Below are 24,110 nucleotides of genomic sequence, written 5' to 3' on the forward strand. Positions count from 1 at the left end.
AACAAAACGAATGTTGAAAGGGAGGTATAATGTTACACAAGTACTTTTACTTGAATACCGTACTTCGGTCTTCCGTAGCCAAACAGTTTATAGTAAATGTTCAAATTAACTTGCTTATTTTCATTTTCCTGCATTTGAAAACATGTCAGTCAATAATGGGTTACACTGGCCGCTCAAAATTATTGCATTTGGGTAAAATATGCAGTACTAAGAATGGCGAAATTAATCATACTATTTTTGCATGAGGAAATACCTTGTGAAATGATTATAAGCACCACTCAAATTCGTTCATTAATTTTTTTTTCTTCTCGTAATTTGTTGGCGCAATATTTTTCAACTTAATTTTCTGAATACAACTTTATAAGATATGAATGTGAAAAAGAACGTAGGATACATGTTTGCTTTTAGCCAAGGATTTCTGTCAAATAATGCTTGAAGATAGTCTGTCTTACTCCAAAATCCCGAATTATCCGTCGTACTGTTCCAGTAAGTTTGTGAGCCGGGACAAGTCCAACTGCCGTTCACACCTAGTCCACGGCAAGCTAAGTAGATGTCATACATGCCTGGTCCCGGAGCGAAGAGATCGTCAGTGATGAGGACATTACCAATGAAATCGTTTTCTTCCATGGAAGAGATCTCGAGCATCGCAGCCCCAGGAGCTTCTGTCGCGCACTGATCGTAGTGAAACTGCCAGTTGCCGCGGGTTCCGTTGGCGGAGATCTTGTAGCATCTTTCGCCGAACTCCCTCCAGTTTGCCGGACATCTGCCTGTAGCCAGCAAGAGAGAGAAAAAAAAACAACAACAAAACAAATTAAACTTCTCGCTATTAATCTGGAAATAATAGCAACTGTTACTATCATTTATTTTTAACCATCATTGTCATCAGAATTTACAACAGAGAGCACCCGTTTTCAATAAGTTCTTCATTTCCCCCCGTCTAGTTTCGATATACTTATCTCTCTTTTTCGTTACTTGTTTGCCTACTTTTTAGTGGGCGAAGAAGACGCCAACATTATTTTTTAGACGGATTAAATCTCATTAGTTGAGATTAAAGAAATGTCTATTTTTATTCGTAGACTTTGGCATTACACAACGCAATCATAACCATTGCAGGGATGCACACAGGCAAGTCAAAGAGACAACCGTGCTTTGTGGTGTTTTTTTTTCCTAAAGAAAGTTTCTCAAATTTACAAGAAATCACTACAGATTCAGAAATCAAGTGGCATTACAACTTTCAACTCTGTTCGATTCCTTTGAATCATTTTGACATTTTTTTTAGTCCCGTCCTGAAACGACATACTGAACGCTGCACCAATGGTATAGCGGCACCCCCGCGCTGTGCAGGAAATGTTAGCTCCGGGAAAAACTGTCTCTGCGCTCTGCACTAAGAAACGTTTTTCAGATGTAGGCCTATGCGACTCAACTAGAAATGATTCTCATACCGAAGGGTATTATCTAAGAAGTTATGATTATGTTTTCATTTGTGTAGCCTACTCCGATATCTCGCATCATACAGTTGATGTCGATTTTGGTATAACCAACGGTCTTATCCGTTTGCGAGCAACTTTCCAAAACAAAAACAAAAACAAAAACAAACAAACAAACAAACAAAAAGTAACAATGTCATTGGTCTCCGTTCCTTTTCATTTCTTCTCATTCCATTGAATTAATCTTATTTTAATTTGTTCCTTTATCCCACTACAATGCAAAGACGACCAAGCATGGCAAAAGGGAGACCATGCAGTAATTTAATTACTTTAATCAAGATATTTCGAATGTCCTAAAAATAGTATATTACATAGTTTTTATTAAAAACTATATAACACACACATATATATATATATATATATATATATATGAAGAGTTTGTTCGCAAAAACCGATAAGTCCATTTTTGAAAATTTTGAAGTATGGTCTCTGTCATAAAATATAAAATGATACCTTTTAAATGATATATTAGTCACTTAAGGTACATTTTTGAAGTTATGGTCAAAAGAAGCCCAAATTGTCTTATTGTTCTGTTTTTCTTGACCTTTAATCGCTAATATCTCCATTTTTATTTTGGCAAATATGGACTTATCGGTTTTGGGAACAAACTCTTCATATATATATATATATATATATATATACACACACACACACACACACACATATATAATGTGGTAAAATTGCGGCGTTTCAATTCATTTCCTGGAGTAAAATCCCAAATGGCCTTACGTAATGTCCACCCAGTAGTACATTGAAAAACAAGAGCTCCTGCAACCAAAATACATTGTGAGTATGCCAGCTCATACCGTTGCTTGTGGTCGGTCCAATCTGGACTGTTGTGGATGTTGCGTCTGTGGTAGTCGGCTGAAATTCCGTCGTCCTTACTTGGGTTGTTGTGGCTGCTGTTGATGCTGTTGTCGTCGATTGTAACTCTGTTGTACTGCTCTGTGTCGTCTCCATTTGCGGCATGATTAATTCGCAGACGGATATGAATTGATAGTTGCAGATAGTGTCTGCCCAGCGGTTGGAATAGACATCGCCCCTGATCATACGCAGACATACCAGGTCGGATCCACTTGGGATGACCGTCGGGTTTGGCCGGTAAAACCCGACGGTCTCATTAAACCAGTCTAAATGACGTAGATAAAATGATAAACAAAAATTACTTGCAGTGTAATCTATGCAAATATTGCTTGATATTATACAGATAAAAAGACGCCGTCATAATTATGCATATCACCATCTTATTAATAGCAATAGTTACAATAATTACAATAATAATGATAATAAAGATATTAATGGGCAATAAAAAATTACAAGTATACATATATACTTGTGTAGGTGATAAGGTAATATAATATGAAGAGTTTGTTCGCAAAAACCAACAAGTCCATGTTTGAAGATTTTGAAGTACAAAACAATACCTTTTCAATGATATATTGGCCAATACGTATAAAGGTACATTTTTGAAGTTATAGTCAAAAGAATCAAAATGTTTCTTATTATTCTCTTTATTTTTCTTGACCTTTAATGGCAAATATCTCCATTTGGCAAATATGGACTTATCGGTTTTTGCGAACAAACTCTTCATCCACATATAGTTATTATATATATATTTTTCCATTTGTACGGGTTTATATAGAATAAGATTTTATTTGCAGTATTTGGATGATTAAGAGATCCCTTGGCTTGTATTGAAAAACCGTTTTATAGTTTATTAGTGAGTAAGAAGTAACACACACATTTTGATATATTCGGATGAAGTTGTATGTTTTTAAGAGTAGATGCTTATATATATAATTGGTTAGTAAGTATATACAGTTTGGTTATGGAGGGGACTTATATTGTAATACAAGTTGTAATGTTGCGATATAATTCTTAATTTGATACATATTTTGTTTGTTTGTGTATAGCTCACATCCATCTGGACCCCTTGGAAGACCAGCTTCACGTAGCTGAATATGGGCTATCCAGCCATCTTCGCAGAAGGAAATATACAAACAAAATATTACACTGTCGTGTGATTATCCCCTTATTCTTTTCTTTTTTCGTTTTTCCCTTTTGTTTTTATTAACTTGAGAGATGGCATTGATTGATTTAGATATTGAAGTGAAGATATGATAATTTGGGGTATTTTTTCATTTATTTTTTGTATTGTATTTTAATCCTGTGATATTTGTATTGTTGGTCTGTTCTGATAATGTGTATTTGTATTTTGTTTTTGTATTGCATATGTGTACGGGAATGCATTACACGAGGGCTCACATGCCTACTGAAAGGGCAATAGTTAAATGATTAATTTTGTGATCCCTAGCCTATGTATTGCTTCCCAGTTTAGTTTTTGTCAGACGTAAACAGTGTACATGTATTAGTGTTACTGTACCAACTGTGTTGTTTTCATGTGATTATATGTTATGCTACTGTTATTGATAGATGATGATAATAATAATAATAATAATGATAATGATAATAACAATAATGATAATAATATCTACCTGAACTATCAGAATTGATGCTCAAATAAGTGTAGGATGCATTTCTTTTACTTTCTATCATTTTTTTTCATTCCTATTGTTGTCATCACCATAAATTCAGAAATATTAGAAAAATCATTATTTTATTTGTTGTTTTAATTGCATTTTTCGTCATGGCATACCAAATAAAAAGAGGGAAAAAACAATCCAATTCCCTGTAGAAATTATACAAAAACATTGGTAGTAAAGTGGGGCCTGCATGACTCGTGTGTCATAACTGGGGGTGATCTTCTATTTTCTTTTATTTTCTTATAAAAGTGTTGCCACATTATCACGTGATATTGAAGGAAACCAGAACCCATGGAGCAATAAGAAGAACACATCAGGGAAAGTTTAAGGAAGATTAGACATTGACAAGCGATGCAAAAGTAATAAAATTTAAAAGTTTGGTGTTGAAACCATTAAGAAATATACTTGAATTTTGGACATCATGTACAAAGAATATAAGGAAAATACAAAGAAAATTCAATATGTTTTCACTTTTCAGGCGTAAGGAAAAAGCACTTGACTAATAACCGCTTTCAGAAAGCAGGGGACTTAATATACCCCTTACATAATATAATTATAATTATGAGCATGAAGCTGACTAATGTGTAATCTTTAAGAAAATGGATTTGGTAGAAGCCTCGATATATATATTTTTTATCATTGTCCACAGACGGCGTTATAAACTGTAGAAGTCTCCTTATCCAGTCATTACAACACCAAAACTTCAAGAATAAATAACGTTTACATCGATTCTCCGATTTTCCTCAAACTTTCACTGATATTTGAAAAAAAAAAATGTTGCTGCTTTTACTCAATCTACATTATTCTTTGGGATTTGGTTTTCTAATTAATGTTGGCAGCAACATACATGTGGTATAGTTATCTATTCCCCGTATCGGAGAACTTGACAAAATATTGCTAGAAACCTGCGATCTTACTCCAAAATCCTGCTCTATCCGTTTCGCTGTTCCAGTAGGCCTCTGAACCGGGACACGTCCAGCCGCCGTTCACACCTAATCCACGGCAAGCTAAGTAGATGTCATACATGCCTGGTCCTGGAGCGAAGAGGTCGTCCGTGATGAGCTCATTGCCGATGAATTCATTTTCTTCCATGGAAGAGATCTCGAGCATCGCAGCCCCAGGAGCTTCTGCCGCGCACTGATCTGAGTGAAACTGCCAGTTGCCGCGGGTTCCGTTGGCGGAGATCTTGTAGCAGCTCGTCTGAAACTGGGTCCAACCGGGTGGACAAAGGCTCGCTGCATGTACAAAAAACATTTATTTTATGTCTTTACACTGCTTTATGAGATGGTTTTACCATGGAAATGAAACGGAAAGTCACTTTGCATGCAGGATGAGAAATTGGAATCACGTCCATTCACGATCCCAATGGAGACAGGACCTCTTATATACATCATACTCCTCGTCATTAAATTATCTCCACATAGACTTTTCTGGAAACAATGTAAAAAAAAATGGTTAAATTAAGGAAATACCCTTTTTGAATAAAACTGAATAGTTTGGCAGACAGATAGATTAAAAAAAATAACAGTAGGCGATAAGGGGTGGGACGCGCACGGGCCGTGTCCCCGTGTAATTTTCTTCACCAGAAAATTGCGCTAGATCCTTTTTTTTTTTTCAATTTCGTTTTGTCAGCTTATTAAACCCAGAAGTTGTATCAGAAATATTATTGTTTCTTCCCCCCACCCCGCCTTTACGGAATTCCTGGATCCCGAACCGCCCACGGATAGGCAAATGAATAAATAAATGCATTGGTAAGTATCAAGAGAATTCATAAATAGATGAATGAATAAATAAGTAAATACAAAAATGAATAAATGAAGAGTTTGTTCGCAAGAACCGATAAGTCCATTTTTGACAATTTTGACGTACGGTCTCTGTCATAAGGAAAAAAATAATACCCTTTAAATGTTATATTGGTAACTACATATAAAGGTAAAATTTTGAAGTTATGGTCAAAAGAATCAAGCATTTTCTTATTGTTCTCTTTATTTTTCTTGAACTTTAATCGCAAATATCTCCATTTGGCAAATATGGACTTATCGGTTTTTGCGAACAAACTCTTTAAATTGATAAATATATGGGAAAAGGCATACAATACAATATATCTACGATCTTCGAGAGAAGTATTTTTCTTCTGTTATTCTTATCATTATTTTGTACATTATGATGTTGAATTATTAAGATTAAGAATCAAACTAAAAGGTGCAAATTTTGAGTGAAGTGATTTGGAGGCATGTCACTAAAAACAGGACTACGCTCCGGTTTTCTTATCAAAGCTGCGCCACCCTCCCCCCCCCCCCCCGAAAAAAAAAAGGAATGTAACGAAAATCTCACCAGCATTCTAAGATTTTTGGGCGATTTTCACATAAGGCCTAATGCTCACACTGTACTTGGGAATCTGGTTTTAGAAAATATGGATCGTGTGACGTGTCCGTGCTTTAACACCGTCTCTCTCTTGCATTCTCCCCACGACAGTCTAGGAATAGGCCAAAATATTTTGACAATATAGATGAATGACTGACTAATTAGAATTCTACCTGGGAGGCCTTGCTATCATTAAGACTTGACTAATGCATGATATCTCATCAGGGCAGTTCAATGTTTAGATGAACGCGTCTCCATTCAAGTTGGTACATCATTCTGCTTTAGGGGTCATCGAACTTCCTTGCACTTTAACATGCTACGAGTAATCAGTTTGATACCCTGTCTGACTGGGTTCACTGGACTTAGAGCAATAGAGAAATTCAATACCATGGAAAATCATTTGGACCTACCAGCACTTACGAATGCTATAAACACTAGAACAATGTATAGTACAGACAAAGACAGTAATTCCCTGAGTACAACGAGTTAATAAAAATCCAACAACAACAGCAAACAAATACAGTTTGCCCTGGTCAACTTCTGTTATAGTATAAATAACATAAATTGTGACCGTGCATCACAAAACCAGCATAAAGTCGCACTCCTTGATTTTACATGAAAACTCAAAAAAGGTGAAACGGGTCAACCGAGTCAATTTTAAGCTTCTTATGTTTTTTGTAAGAGCTACTCTTTGTTTACAGTATTCTTAAGTTTGAGATTATAAAATAAATGAGAAAGTGTGTTTTCAGCCGTTGTTCTACCTTTTTTTTTTTGTAGATAAGTAAAATCAGGGAGTTCCCTTTTCATTTCTTGAAAATCCTTAGCATACTGTTCACTTTTAACTTTGACAACTTTTGACAGTATAATGCTACTGCTTTGAAAGCTTGGATTAATCAACGACCGTATATGTTAATAAATCGTGCTCAATATCAGCTTGAGCTGATTATACCTTCGTTGCTGTTGATTTGGTAGTTTTCATCCTGTTTTTTTTTTTTTTTTTGTCCCATTCATCGCACAGCTAGCACGGCTTGGTAAAGATTAAGCACTTGATTAGACCCCGTACTATAGAACCTTTTTTTTTCAGTTCACACTTTTCAAGAGTGTATGCTTTCTTTTCAATCCTTGGATAGGTAAGGAGAGTCCATTTGAACTGAGTTATACATCATTTTAAAGCTTAGAGTCTATTCTTTAAGGATCTGTCCTTAACTAAACATTCGTTTATTGTGACTTGTTGTTGGTTTTATGATGCAAGATCACAATTGATCCTCTATATTCCAGAGTGCGGAAAGCATATTTGTTAATAGTAATCCTCCTTTTCATCCTATTCGTCTCTAGTTTCCTCTAGCTAGTTCATGCTAGAATGGCGTTTTGTATTCAGGTATAAGAACATGAAGAACAACGCTTAAAAAGAAGAAAAAGGCGATATTAAGGAAATAAGTAGCAGATAATGATATTGCTTCTGGCAGACACTTCTCGATACAGGAGACGCGTTCTTTGTGTTTTTTTTTTCATTGTGCCGTCAGATGAATCCACAGAAAAATGTATTCATAGCTGACATTAGTTGTGAAGATACAAGGACTCATTTTGTACAGATTTAAATGGCAGATAAACATAGTATGGGACTTTATTGTTGAATCCGACTGAATTTGTTATGAATTGACCAGAATACATTCATCTAAATATCTTGTAAATACCGGTCAATCATAAGAAAAGCATTTACTTAATAGGAAACACATTTCATGCATGTAAAATTAAAGGGTGTGTGCAGCTCTGGTTGAGGTGAGGATTTAGCTTTTAACGTTTTGCGAGATATTGAGAAACCACTCTATCACATGTCAATGAACATGCAATTCTAAGGGCTATCAAAAGTTTATTTGATGAAAATCGGTTTTGAAATGGCTGAGATATCCAAAAACAAGGTGAAACAAAGAAATCCTAATAATAGGCGTGGCCTGTCGCCTTTTATCATTACTTTTTTTTTTTGATATCTCAGCCATTTGAAACCCGATTTTCATCAAATTAATTGACGTTGAATCCTTCTTAAAATTACATGCTCTTTCATATCTTAATTTTCTCATTATCTCACTTAGGAATGTTCAAAACATGAATCCCCATCTCAACCAGTACTGTACAGTCCCTTAAATGATGGACATATTATTCAAAGGTGTGTAAACCTACGGGGCATCGGTCTTGGTCCTCTAAAGATCCTGAGGTCCGTAAGATCTCCAGTTAATGCAAACGTTTCTCCGCCCGTCCCTTGCAGCTGCGTTACCAACGACCTGGCCTCGGTCGTGAGATCCACAGCCCCAAAGCCGCCGCCTGAACGCGCATCCAAGTAATAAAGGACGCCATTGTACACTGCGATGCTTTTTATGTTGCCCTCGAGCCACGATGCTTCCTCGAACAGTACCGAGCGATCACTTCCGTCTGAAGAGCTACTTTCAAGAAGTGGGGGAGAATGCGCGCCTACAGGTCCTAGATTCACCCAGTACAAGCGGTCATCTGCGTGTGAGATTATCAGTGTATGGTAATTGAAAGTAATGTAATTGTCTAATTTGAGAGACCGTCATGGCTTCGATTTCCCTATTAATATTGGTCCTAATTTTGATTTGCTCATATTATTTTTGTTTTCAATAACCATGATAACAACTCACGTTTTGATTATAAAAATGTATCGAAATGTACAAAAAAGTGAGTTTTGTATTGATAACCGTCATACGGTACAAAGAGTTGCCAGCCAATGACGCTCAAATATATTTAACAAAAATGAAAGAAAAAAATAAATGGAAACATTATGGTAAATATATCTTACTCCTGCAATGAGTACACAAAATAATAATAGTTCAGGGTAGATTTGGTATGAAATGTTCCTATGTCACATTCGTGTGTCAAGTGCATTCTTCTTTGTGGCATATTACTATTTTCACAATGAACTATCCAATATCAAATGAAAGGCTTAGTCTTAAGAATCATAAGCAGGCTGTGCCGTAGACATTAAAAAAAAATCAGAATATATGAAAGCACTTTTCAAATCTTCAAAAACAGAACTTCTTTCAAATTACAATGACAAACAGATGCGCCTGATTACACGGAACTTTTCGTCGTGCCCGTCCCTATATTCTAAGCTATGTAGTAGCCGTGCCATATTCATTGTTTTTCAACTTCCCGTGCCATATTCATTGTATTTCAACTTTTTAGTGGGTCCCTCCATTTTTCGATATTTTGTGTAATGTTATATCGTCTATATCACTTCAGTCAATTTTCATTACAACATTATTTGTTACCCCAAGGTTAAACAATTATTTCCTCTTTTCAATTTTACTTTGTTTTGATTATGTAACCTTATTCTCTGTTACCAATGAAAGTGAATTGTTTATGTTCTTTTCGAAAAATGAAATAAAGTTTGAATTGAATTGAATTGAAATGAGTTGTCGCGTTGCAAGCCAATTTGACTAACTATTAGCATTGATTGGCGAGTTTAGGGGGCGCGTTTTGAAGAAAGAGAAAAAGAAAAGGAACATTGAGGAGGAAAGACAAAAACAGAAGAAACAAAGAAGACAAGAAATGCACTAAAGTACCTTCTTCATTATAGTAAAGTGTCGTGACACCAGTTAGAGAATCATCGACAACTGCTGTTTGCTCAGCCCCGTCCGGTCTGGACCGCACAATTCGCGTCTCCTCGGCCCACCACAGGTAGCTGTGGAGGTGAAGTATTGTAAAAGGACCACATAATTAATCGATCTTGTACTTGTATAGGCTTCAAGACTACGAGAAGTTGATTGTCATTAGGACGTTAGCTTACAATGTAAATCTAGTTTTGTTGATTTTTTTTTTTTTTTTTTTTTTTTTTTTTACACAAGCCGTGGTTTCTAGGGACACCTTCTTGTCGTGTTATCAAGGTGTCCATAATAGATTGTTGAACACGTCGTTGGTCTTGTGTTGCGGCTTTGCACAAAACATTGTCACTTCAGAAAATTCGAGAAAAGCTTATAGCAAACTAATGAAGGGGTGGGGTGGTGGTAAAACATTCCTGACCAGAAGTGTATCGATGATTACAGTAAAATTACGCAGTGTTCTTGATGTGACTTATAGGCCATAATGAACTAAGTCTTGGTGAGTAGCTGTTCACCAACTATGCACAATTTTCTTGGTCTTGAATATCCTTATTTCTTTGGCGCTGAAAATATCAAGTGATGATTCAGCAGCGGCTCCTCCAAACAAAATAAAAATCGGCCTTATTAGATATACAATCTACTGCATGTCTTATCTACTTACACAGTCATGCTGTCTGGCCCGTTAGTGTAGGACTGGGATGGTAGGGAGCGTGGAACACGTGAAAGGGTGCATTGGATGGTTGGAGTCATGGTGCAGGGGCGGATCCCGGAATTCCGTTAAAAAAAAGGGGCGCGCAAACAATATTTCTGATGCTACTTCCAGGTTGATCTTATTTTTTCTTTTTTATATTGTTTGTTTAAAAAAGAAATAAGAGGGGGCGCGCACCCAATCCCCCCCCCCCTCCACCCTCTGGATCCGCCACCGATGGTGTAATAAAAGACACGGCAGCGTAGGAAACATTGAGTCTTTATTTGAACATTTCGTTGCCCTGCGAACGTAAAAATTCGAAGCCACGAATAACGTCCGCCAGCTACGTGTCAGCGAAATATACAGAGCATCTAATCGAGTGCCAGAACATGCATGGAGTCAAATAATTCATTCATCTTTGCGTGATAGTCATCCTCACTCAATGGGATATTATATGTCTTTATGGTAATAATAGTTGTTTTACGCAACGGATATAACGTGTAGAGTACACTCACGCTTGAAGTATATTAATGTTCAAGGAGTAGGCAGTACCATTGATTGACCACACCATGTTACCAGGAAGTCCGTCAAAGCCGATGTTGCTGAACCGACGCTGTATCGGATCGAAGAAGTAAACCATTTGTATAAACGAATCCCCTGCCATAGTCGTTGGAGCTGAGGAGATACAAAGTAAAGGCCAAAAAAAAAAAATGCTTGATTTGCGTGACGTATATATATGAAATTCTCTGCTGGAAAAAAAACAAACATACAAAGTGTGTTCACGCTGTGTTCCGAAAGTTCACCTGGTGAAAACGCTCAATTCTGACAATGTATTTCACATCGTGAAGTGGCTTGTCCCAATGCAGTGGCGGATCCAGAGGGGGGCACGAGAGGCGCGCGTCCCACTTTATTTATCGTTACAAACAAAAGAAATAAAAAAATGAAATGAAACCCGGAAGTAGCAACAGAAATATTATTTGCGCCCCCCTTTTTACAGAATTCCTCGATCCGCCCCTGCAATGCATTATTTTTTTTATTCACATAGAAATGTCCTTTTTCATAATGTTAGTTGATGATTCACAAACCGTTAACACCGATAAAACCGTTCGAATCTGCCAGTGTGAAGACATTTTGCCCTGTGTTCACATTGCGTTCACTCTCTCTGTGTTTCACACTGCAGGGGCGGATCCAGGAATTCCGCACCCCTCCCCCATTTTTTCTTTTTATTTCTTTTGTTTCAACAAAAAATAAAGGGGGGGGGGGGGCGTGCGCCGGTTACGGTCCTCCCTGGATCCGCCCCTGCAATGTGTTTTGACATTGTAGGACAATGCGTTCTTTCGACTAGAAAAAAAAAAAAAAAAAAAGCAAAATGGACTATTAAATTGCAAACTAGGCTAACCGCCATTAAGAGAGAAGCAAAATGAAATACGTTCTTCATAAAAAGAGTAAAAAAAAAACCAACCATTTCAGTCATGACGTCACAGTCAATCATGCACTAAGAAATACTCTAAAGGAATTTGAAGTTTAAACATAGCATGTGCAGTAGGTCCTTACTATCTAAATTTATACAAGAAGAGGAGACTAGGGAGCAAAAATGATGAGGTAATGGGAGCAAAAATGATGAGGTAATGAAAGAATAAACCATAACCACATGACAAGGATATCAAAGAAAGCGTACATTGTAGGAGCAGAAAAAAAAAATATCGCATCACTTATCGTTGCGAGTCCACCTTTACGTTCATTCACACGAAGCAACAACGTGAAGTTTATACACCAAGAATGACAGGAATGGACTCACACCGACACGCATATAATACAGACACAAACACTTATATGCTTTGCGACAAATGCTCCTCCAACAGAATGCCCCGGAGTCATTTGCTCTGGTGACATTGGTTCCAGCAACATTTATTCTGTTCCCTCTCCTTTTTTTTTTCATTCTCATCTTTATTAATACTAATTCACATTTTTTTTTCCTGCATCAAGTCTTCTTCCTTTTTTGTCCTCTGAAATAGTTTCAAAGAATATTGTTGTTATCATAACGTTATTGTCATTGTATCCATTGTGTGTGTGTGTGATTTTTTTCTTTCTTGACAGTAATTTAATATATCTAAAACATTTACACGCTCCTCTTATCATATACTTTAAGACACCACTTTAGCCAAACCGAAGGAAAGGGAGTACTTTTTATCAAATTTGATCAAATTTTGTGCTCCAGCCAACGCAACTTTGAAAGCAGCCTATCGGTACAAGCCTCTATACATAACATTAAAATGTTGATGGCATTTTCAGGAGTAGTGGAACGTTTGTCTCCACAATTCTATCGGAAATGAATGAAGGACGTTTCAATATCGAACCCCTTCATTATGGTAAATCTTATATATTCAGTATTTCCCCAAGCCCTCTAACAGTCATATTGTGACACCACCACGTGCTATATAGCTTTATAAAAACCGTTCAGAACGCTTCTGTTTAGTTTGTTTTTAACAGGCACCACGATCAGTAATTGTAATGAAGTGAAAGTGTTACTGTTGTGGTTATTGGTTTTCAACTTTTCATGAACACGATTACACCATTCTTTCACAAAATGCAATAATAAGTAGATGTAAACCCTATAAAGCCTGGCCTATTTCGACCCTTTTAATACAGACCCAAGGGAAGGGGGGGGGGCACATTTTACCCCCTATAACTTATGTTATTATATGTAGCACCGTCATATTTGGCACATGGGTAAAGCAAGTCATAACCCACTTGAATGATCCAACATTTGAAAATTTTCATGGTCAACACATGGGGGTTTTATAGTTATTACAATACAAAGAAACATATGAGACCTGTATGTTTGCAGTACCTCATTTGTATTTACATACTACTGGAAATTTGAGTTTCGAAATTGATTATTATAAACAAATGCTTATGTTAGGCCTAGAGATAACAAAGGAAATAAGACAACCATTTCAGGAAAAATCATGACCATAGCTACTTCACATTTTAGTCCTTCAGCAAATTACATCCGAGAAAACCCCCACTTAGTTGTTACCCGAAAAGATGCAAAATGTTATCAACATGGTTGTCAGTTTACGGTTGCCAAGGCAACCAGCAAAAATCGAACTTAACATAATAATCTATCAAAATATTTACAATAAAATTTTTAGGAAAAGTCACCATATTCGGCTAAAATTAGGTAGAGGGCCTATAGGAGTGGGAAAGGGAAAAAATGGTAAGGGGCACATTGTGCCACTCCCCCCCCCCCCCCCCCGCATGGGCCTGAAATAGAGTTATCAAGAAGTGTAACTTTCAATGAACATAAGTGGAAAATTCACATTGCCACGTAATACATATATGAATAAGTTAGGAATTGAATAGATAAACAGATGGATAGACAGATAGATAGATACATAAATGCATAAATAAATAGATAAATAAATAGATAAATGAAATAAAAAGACAAAATAAAGGAATCATAATAGATAGATAAGTAAATTAATATGAAAAGGGATCTCAGAACTTACAAATGTTGCCCAAAAGTGTCGTCGAAGATGAACCATCCAGCGCAGAAGCAGAGATAGTTTCGTCGTCGCTACTACTCCAGATGACCCTGCCCCCATCACCATCGTAGCTTACAAACACGGGGGTGGTGAAAGATCCCGGGATCCTAGTGTAGGTGAGGTCGGTCAACTGGACTCCTTCGTCAGACCGTGCAGTGTAGATCGCACTCTGGCCCCTGTCGACAATAGTCACCATGTCCGTAGTCTGCGTGCAAACGACTGTTTGGAGAGAAAGAGCGAGCAAGAAGAATAATTTTGAACAACGACATGATTAAAGATCAAGTTCCGTTAATAAATTTGAGAACAGTAACGCAAGAAAGCATGATTGATAAACAAATCCATCCATGCATACAAACATACAAAATGGGTGATATTATTGTATCAATGAAAGAGCAATTACAGCAATTTTGTAATGTACAATTTGAGCGTAATGATAATATTCACGAGGACAAAAAAAAATAAAAAAATGAATACATATGTGAGTGAAGTATAACATTATCGTATGGTATTATGTTTGTGTGTGTGTACCTGGTCAACCTCACAATACATTTCAGTATATAGGCTAATTTTCAACATCTTTTGCAACCCAAAGGTTTTTGGTCTTGTTCATACTTCAGAACATTGATTTGTTGTCGTTTGTTTGTTTGCTGAAATCCAGTTCAGGATGTTGGAGGTATAGTGAGCGAATGAATTAACGTGTTGCAACAAATTTCCCCAAAACAAATGTTATTTTGAATTCCAGGCAGGTCAATAATGACAATTATATACTTGTGCTTCCTTACTTTTAATATTCCAAGTGAGGAGTATATACAGACATAATTCCAACACAGAGCATCGTTTCGTCGACATTGTGCATCCTTCCGATGGCATCTGCAAACACATTGTAATAGAATCAGAGGAACAAAAAAAGAAAGATAATAATAAAGAACAAAAAAATAAAGATAATATATCAAAACCAAAAATGTAGATTGCATAACTTTGTATATCACCGAACTTTAATATCACCTTGTAATATATAATAATCACCATTTCCATTTCCATTCTAATCTTTGTAATATGTATATGTATATATAGAAAGGAATTTCTGTTGTTACTCGTGACCACTTGTACGTTTTCTTTGAAATTGTTACAAGTATGTTCTGTAAATGTATTGTATATAATTTTCCCTGTTTATTCAATGGAAATGGAAATAAAATTGAAATTGAAATTGAAATTGAACTATCTGTTACACTTAAACAAATCTGCAAACATAGAAATGCACGAATAACAATCGCTATCAGGACCAAAAAATAACATAGCATAACTTCCGGATGAACTGTCGGCCTATCTGTCACATACACAAGATGACATAGATTATAAAATTAACAAAACAAACAATAATTCAAAATTGATATAGTTACTTTAGAATGAGAGAGCACTTGCTTTCTTTTACCGCAAAATCTATCCTTCGAACTTGAAGAATGTGGGAAAGAAATAAGACATAACAATTTAACAGGATTAAAAGAAATACAAAGCACCTGCAGATTGTTACTAAGGGGTGGTGTTGCTATTAATTTTGATTTCCACAACGCCACTGAATCAAGGTTATTACAGTTTAAATAAGTGGCGTTTGAAGCGAAATAGTCATGAAATTATGATTTCACTCACCTTTCTCCAACTTTCCCTTCTACGCGTATAGGGCTTGTCATTGACTTGTGACTTCTATGCTGTGCGAACGGTCTGTACATACATCATATTGCACGTCCTACTCTCCGCTCCAAAAGAAATACGTACTAACGGGTAGACATATTATTACGTAATAACAAATATGAAGCAAATTCAACAAAAACAAAAACAGCAAGAAGCAAAAAGCATTCAAAGACACGTGTCCATTCCTACCAGCATTAAAACCATTTTCATCGTTGACAATACTTTTGGATTTTATACAGGCCTTAACCAATATATCATAGCCCCAGAACGACCAATTAGGAGACCATGACTTGAAACTATGGGGTTATACGAGGGCATGAATACCCGCTGTGTGGTATTCTTTATTACAAGCAAAGAGTGCAAAGTGATGCACATGCTGACAAAAACCGCTACGTTTTGTAACTCACAAGACTAGTATCTGCATGTGCACTTAGCGTATTGGGGCCTTCGTGAGAGAAAAAATACACTTGAGTTGTTTTCGAAAAGTCCAAATGTGACCCTGCACCATAAAACCAATAAAAAGTCGCCAGACATTAATTTTTAGTTAGAACGAAATTAAAGAGCATACCCTAAGATTTAAAATGATGTATAACTCAATTCAAATGGACTTCCGTAACCTACCTAAATACTGGAAAGAAAGCACACACTCAAGAAAAGTGTGAACGGAGAAAAGAGGCTCTGAAATACACGGTCTATTGCAAGGGACAAAACACAGGATGTAAACCACCGGAGCAGCAACAACGAAGGGATAATCAGATTAAGCTGAAATTGATCATGTTCTAATAGCACATGCTGCTCATAATTAATGCTAACCATCAAAGCAGTACCGTCATCCTTTCAAAAGTTATCAGACTTGAAAGTGAAGAGTGTGCAAAGGATTTCAAGACATAAAAAGCGACCTCCAAGACACAACTGATCTTCGACTCTTCTCCCCAAAGTTGCAGAAAGCTGCTAAAAACACATGTTCCCATTCATGTTAAGATACCACACTGAAGAGTAATGTAGAAATATAGCTCTTTCAGAAAATATGAAAAACTCAAGATTGACTTGGTTTATCCATTTCACCTTTTTTGAGTCATCACGTAAATGAAGGGGTGCGACTTATTTGTTTGTTTTGTGGTGCACGGTCACAAGGATAATCATATTATACGGACTATTATGATAGTCCGTTGGCGGAAGAGCATAACTCATTAACTGTTTTACATAATAAGGAACAGTGGGCAAAATAAGCTACTTTGTGGCACGGGACAACTAAATTCTCTCATGTCAGAGTTATGATTATGATATACATAATGTCAAAAGTTGCATATTGCCTGACATGTTGAAAAACGGAAAACACTTCTTCCATTTTAACATAGCTCTCCTCAACAGTGTATACTTACGTCTACCATGTCTATTGTGATGTTTCATGACTTCATCTGTTTGCGACTCATACAAAATAAAACAGAAATATCTAATAATGATAATAATAGTGGCTACTTATAGTAGAGCGCACAGGTCTACTTTGCAATGCTCATGGCGCTTCAAAAATGAACAGATATAATACATGCGCGATTCTCTGTCTGCATTCAACTTGATCGAGCAGGCAATGCAGGGCAGCGCTGCGTGCTGTTTGTGCTGGCCAGGCACCTACAGTAGGCGGGTGCTTTTCGTGGTTGGTAGTTTGGACGAGTGGTCTCGGAAGAAGACATGGTGCATTTATACGTGTATGTTTGTTATTATGTCTCGTGTACTTCACGGGTATGTGTAACATTTTTCTGAAGGGTAGCCTTATGTCAATTGTTTTTTTTTTGTTAAATGTTGGTGGACTTCTATTTTTTCTTTTTGTATTGACCAGGTGCTTTTTAATGCCCCTTCTCATCTCCACCAGTCAATACCTTCTACCCTTCTTCTTTTCCTACTTCTCTCTATGACATGATTTTTTTCCCCTTTCATCTACTTTTCATCATAACTTACAGGGGAGATGGGGGAGATGGGACGAGTAGTTAAATAGATGATTTGTAGGAACTGAGGAAATGTGCAACTAGGGTCTCCTAGGGTATTTTTAGACAGCTTACGTGTGTGTGTGTGTGTGTGTGTGTGTGTGTGTGTGTGTTGGTGTGTATAGGAACCTTCGTGTGGGAGTTTGTGTATACTTCTTTCATATGAATTACAGATATCTTATTTAGATTATTCAAGATACTGTCCGTTCAATGCTTAGCATTGTCTGCCTGTTTGTATGATATTGTTAAAATACGTGCAATAGGCCTACATATTGTCTGCTCTTTTTCCTTTGTTCAGCCAGTGGAAGACGAGTTTCTGTACTTTTAACTGACAATAACGTTCCTTGTATCCTTGTATCCTTGTATCCATGCGTACGCATGTTCAAACATGTCAACAAAGAAGAAAATGGGTAACAAAAACAAATGTATACCAATTAAAGAATACAGCACATCAATAATAAAGATACATTATTTTTCCGAACATTAATGACAGAAAGCAATTAAAGTCCTCAGTGTGAGAGAAACATATAAGTTTTAAGTTTGGATTTGAATGACTGTGTAGATGACAGTTCCCTTAACTGAATAGGTAACTGATTCCACAATGTTGGTCCAATAACGGAGAAAGCACGATCACCCCATCCATGTTTTTATACATTGGGTGTTTGGAGTAACAATGTATCTGATGATGAACGTAGTCTTCGTGTCGGATTGTATTTTTGAACAGAATTATTTATGTATACGAGGGAAAAAGAATTAACTGAATGATGTACTAATAATAGAGTTTTGAAAATAATCCTTTTCTCTATCTTTTGTGTCAGTGCATCACAAAACCAACAAAGCGTCGCTAGATATGGAGTTTTATTATAAGGACACTTTTACCGTATAAAGAAAATCGGGGGGGGGGGGCATATTGTGCTCCCCTTATACCATAATTATTTTCATTTGCCACTCATATGTCCTTAACCCAATTTCAACCAAACTTGGTGACTGTTGAAACTATATTGCAAACATTTTAATAAACCAGATTAGTTATGACCGATACTGCTCGTTTCCTTAGCAACCGTAAAGTGACAACCATGTCAGTCAGATTTTGCGTGTTATTTTCTGTTCAAATTCCGTTTATAATAGTGAATGAAGTGGGGTTTCCTTGTCTGAAATTTGCTGAGGGACGAAAATATGAAGTAGTTATTGTTGTGAATGACCCTGAAATTGTCTTCTTATCATTACCTTTACTTTTCATGTGACATAGGCATCAAACAATAACCATTTCAGATGGATTCATCATCTTATTGAATTACACGTATATAATATAGCTTTATTGCACTTGTTATCATCATCACCCATTATGACATCCAGACAACAATAATTATAATACTAAATGCTAAACTTAATGAAGACTATGACAGTATTTCTAAAACTTGATAAAAGGAAAAAAATATATATATCGTAGTTTTACGTCCGCCTAAATCTTGATTTCTTCCATGCAAATATGCATACGTAATTATGAAGAGTTTTTCTTTTACCCTTCTTTTTTTGGCAAAATGGGCTATGCACCATTTTTAAACATTCTAAGTAAGTCCACCATCAGATTGAGAAAAATGAAACCTTACATGGCAAGTAATACCACTTGTAACATAACAAGGAATATTCTACAAGTTATGGTCAAACATAAAACATGTAAGAATCGAGTTATCTCGTTTTGCCCCCCCCCCCCCCCACAAAAAAAAAAAATGTTATCCCGACAACGTAAGTGTAATGATCTTTAATTTATGTATTCCTGCCATCCTGTCTCATAACGTTATCTCGCAATTCAACCACCATTTTAGTTACAATCCATACATGATTGAAATGGACATAGTTACGCAACGTGGTCTTGCAGAACCGTATACCAGCACAATTTCACGAACGTCACGAGGAAGACGAACCTCTCCGCCATGGGAGCGCAATACTGTATTCCTGAAAATACACGTGATATCAATATATATATATATATATATATATATATATATATATATATATATATATATATAAATATATAATGATAATAGTAATAGCACATCTATTTCATATGTTGTGCTCTTAATTGCCTGATGATCGCATCCCAATTGGTGCGTGAAACTCGGAGTAGCAATAAACCACCAATGAACCTTTAATCTTCTTGTGTAAACGATATCATATTATTCTATCTACAAGTAACACCCCTTGCCTCAATAACGTGCATTGACACTTTCTTGCACATATTTATTATTGTTTATAAATAATGATGCTGTTTAGTGACATACTGCCATATTTTAAATGATTTTTAGTGACTCCATGTAGGCCTATACAAGCTTTTTATAGTGGATCACTCGATCCTGTTTTATCCTTTTCAAAGTGTTACGAGTAATGTATTCATGTTCTTAGTTATTCTGCTTTGTCTTACATTTCATTAAAATGATTTACAGCAGTTTACGATTCATATATTGCGTTATATATTTCGTTTTTCAAACTTAACAAATAATGTAATTGGGTATAATTGGTAGATTTCATTATTTTTCATTTTGTTGTGCTTTCTGATGGAGGTTCGATGGCAAACTGAAATGAAACGATTTAACTGAACTTTCTCACAATCAACAAATCTGTGTTTTTATTCAAGTGGACATTATGTCAAAATTAGGCGGATATTCCAGTTTAATTTGCTAAAGAAATGAAAGATGCATTTCGAAATTTCAAAATTGACTCAACAAGTGTACTATTAGTACATTGGGCCCTGCCCCTGCTCCCTCCTCCTCCCTCCCCCCCCCCCCCCCCCGGCCCCCACACACACATTCAAGGCGGCGTTCCGCCAACTGCGATGGTGCGACGGAAGTCATGGTAGCCCCAGCGGCGACTTTTTTGTTCTCTCTCCTTTTTCTTCTTTTCTTCTTTTTTTTTCACAGAGGTGGTGGTGGTGGACAGGTGGTACGTGCACGTGCGTGTGTGTGTGTGTGTGTGTGTGTGTGTGTGTGTATGTGTGGCCATACTTAGGCAGGCAGTTAGTCGAAGCATTTAATGAAGCGTACGATAGGGGTAATTTATCAGTATCACAGAAGCAAGGGACCATTATATATTATACATCAATAGAAACAGATGGCAAAGATCCTCTTTACATTAAGAATTATAGACTGATTACACTTTTGAATGTGGACTATAAAATTCTTTCCAAGGTTTTGGCGAAGAGAATGAAACAAGTTTTGAGTGAGATAATACACATGGATCAAGTGGGAAGCACATGAAAAACAGAAATATTGGGGAAGCAATTCGACTAGACAAATAGACGATATGATTTTTCACTGTCTTTCATAATAGGTTGTTATCTAATAGCTGTTGATTTTGAGAAGGCCTTTGACTCGGTATCTCATTCGTTTTTATTAACCGTTTTGAAAAGTTTTGGATTTAGCCCTCCTTTTTGTTCTTGGATAAAGACATGTTATACTGATATTAGCAGCTGTGTAATGAATGAGGGGTTTTCAACCGGATATTTTAGAATAGAACGGGGTGTGCGTCAGGGTGACCCATTATCACCTTATTTATTTTTAGTAGTCATTGAAATTTTGGCACATGCTTTGAGAAATGAAACTACCTTGAGAGGGATTGATCTTGGTGATATTGAAGTAAAGCAGATACTGTACACTGATGATATGACAATTTTTATAAGAGATAAAGAGTCAGTTGGGTTATTACAATTTTTTTCCATTTTTTTTTCGAAAGTCAGTGGTTTAAAGGTTAATAATATGGATAAAACGAAGGTTTTGCTTATTGGTAAGGATGAAGAGAATGTAGCACAATTTCACTTTGGAAGTATAGTTACAGAAATTAAGATTTTAGGGATTACATTTGCTTCAGAAAGGAAGAGAACGGAGGAAGTTAATTATAAAGAAATGTTAAGTAAAATTAAAAGACTTTTGGGATGGTGGAGGCAAAGAGATCTCGCCATTATGGTGAAGATTCATCTACTTAAAACTTATACTTTATCTAAATTGATTTATGTGGCGTCATCCTCTGTTGTTCTAAAATGGCTATTCGATGAAATTCAAAAAAGTTGTTTTGATTTTGTATGGAAGGGCAAGGATCGCATCAAACGAGCCATTATGCATCAGGATTTCAAGGACGGTGGATTGAGAATGATGAATTTTGAATAATTGTTTGTGAAAACTCAGAGGGTGATGTGGGTAAAAAGACTTTTGTATGGAGAACGAAATATGAGTTGGAAAGTATGCTTTGATCACAGTTTTAAAGCAGTAGGAGGTAGAATTTATTTCTTTGCAATTATGAGACAAAAAACTTTCACTTAAGGCACCATCGTTTTATTTAGAAATGTTAGCTGCCTGGGAAGATCCATATAACTGCAGAAGTTTTGAAGAAGGGAAAATTAATCCAATTATATTTAATAATAAAGATTTGTTTTTTATTAAGAGGGAAAATGACATTTAATGCAGATTTATCTGTGCTGAATGTTTATTATTTAGAACAATTATTTGATAAACAATCCATAAGACCAATTAGTGATTTCAAAGTTTAGGTTTACAAAGTGAAAATATTTCTTATATATGGAGTCTTTGTGAGTCCATTTTTGAAAAGTGGGAAATATGATGGAATTTTGTGCAATTGGTATGAAGTAGATGTGAATGATTTTATAATACCTTAAAAGTTTTTTGGACAAAATACAGATTTAAAAAAAAGATACAATCCAGGAAGATTTACTCACATTCATGTCTCTTTTAAAGCAGTCTTACTGTTTAGATATCAGAGATGGACACCAAAAACTTGTTTTCGCTGATAAAAGTATGAGAGATATTTGTATAAGGCCCAGAATTTCAACTTTAATTGGAGATCTAAGAGAATTTCAATAATAATTACTACACCGGGCGATTTAGCTTATAAAATTTGGTTTTGTGGCTGATAATTTATGTTCCTTTTGTGTAATAAGCTCTGGAACTTACTCGCATTTATTTTGGAAATGCGAAAAAGTTAAATCTTTATAGCATGATTTCATTGAGTACTTTCAGTTAGAAGAGTTACGTAATTTAGTTTGGCGGGATATACATATTGGTTTAGAAGGAATTTCTAACAGAATCAATTATTGTACAACACTCTTATTCTTTGCAACTGATTGACAAATTGCTCTACATCGACGTAAATAAGCACTGAATTGATCAGTGTTTTAGTAGTAGCCATGATAAAAAATCATGGGCGTACTCTCTAAAAAAAAAAATCGAGTGAAAATTTTCACTCTTAAAAGAGTGAATACAAAAAAGAGTGAATTTCGAGTGAAATTGGAGTGAATTTTGAGTGAAAATGCTCATTTTCACTCATTTTGGAGTGACGTCAGGGATCACTCCAAAATCTTCGAGTGATCCCTGACGTCACTCCAAAATGAGTGAAAATGAGCATTTTCACTCAAAATTCACTCCAATTTCACTCGAAATTCCCTCTTTTTTGTATTCACTCTTTTTAGAGTGAAAATTTTCACTCGATTTTTTTAGAGAGTGGTGATACTCGAGCAGGTGGTCTAGTGGAGATGACGCCTGTCCGGTGATCAGGAGGTCGTGGGTTCGAATCCTGCTCGAGTATGTACGCCCATGATTTTTTTATCATGGCTACTACTAAAACACTGATCAATTCAGTGCTTATTTACGTCGATGTCGGGCAATTTGTCAATCAGTTGCAATGAAAACATCACGACGGAAGAACTTCATAAATTTGAATAACTCTTATTCTTGTAGTTAAATATATGTTATATAAAGCGAGGTTACAGTCAATAACACCGACATTGGCAGATTAAAAACAAACACATTAATGATATGTCGAAAGGAAGAGAATGGTATTGCCATTAAAAGAAATAAATCGGGTTTGCACTTGCTGAATGGGAATGTTTAAATAATTTGTAAAGGATTAGTTTATCCATGCACTCGTAGGTCATACTCCTCCCCTTTTGTGTGTGTTTGATCACTGACATTTTTTTCTCTTAATATTTTTGAGTTCAGAGATAAGTATTGTGTATATGTGACCGTGCACCTCAAAACGAACATAAAGTCACACACTGATTTTGCGTGAGGACTGAAAATAAGTGAAATGGGTCAGCCTAACTTAACTTGACTTTTTCATATTTTCTGAAAGAGTGGGTCTTCTCTTACATTATGCTAAAATTTGGTGTCATAAAACGTTCAGGAAAGT

Source organism: Diadema antillarum, unplaced genomic scaffold (assembly GCF_040938485.1).
Source record: "Diadema antillarum isolate AM-2024a unplaced genomic scaffold, OU_Dant_1.0 scf00000196, whole genome shotgun sequence".
NCBI lineage: Eukaryota > Metazoa > Echinodermata > Echinoidea > Diadematoida > Diadematidae > Diadema > Diadema antillarum.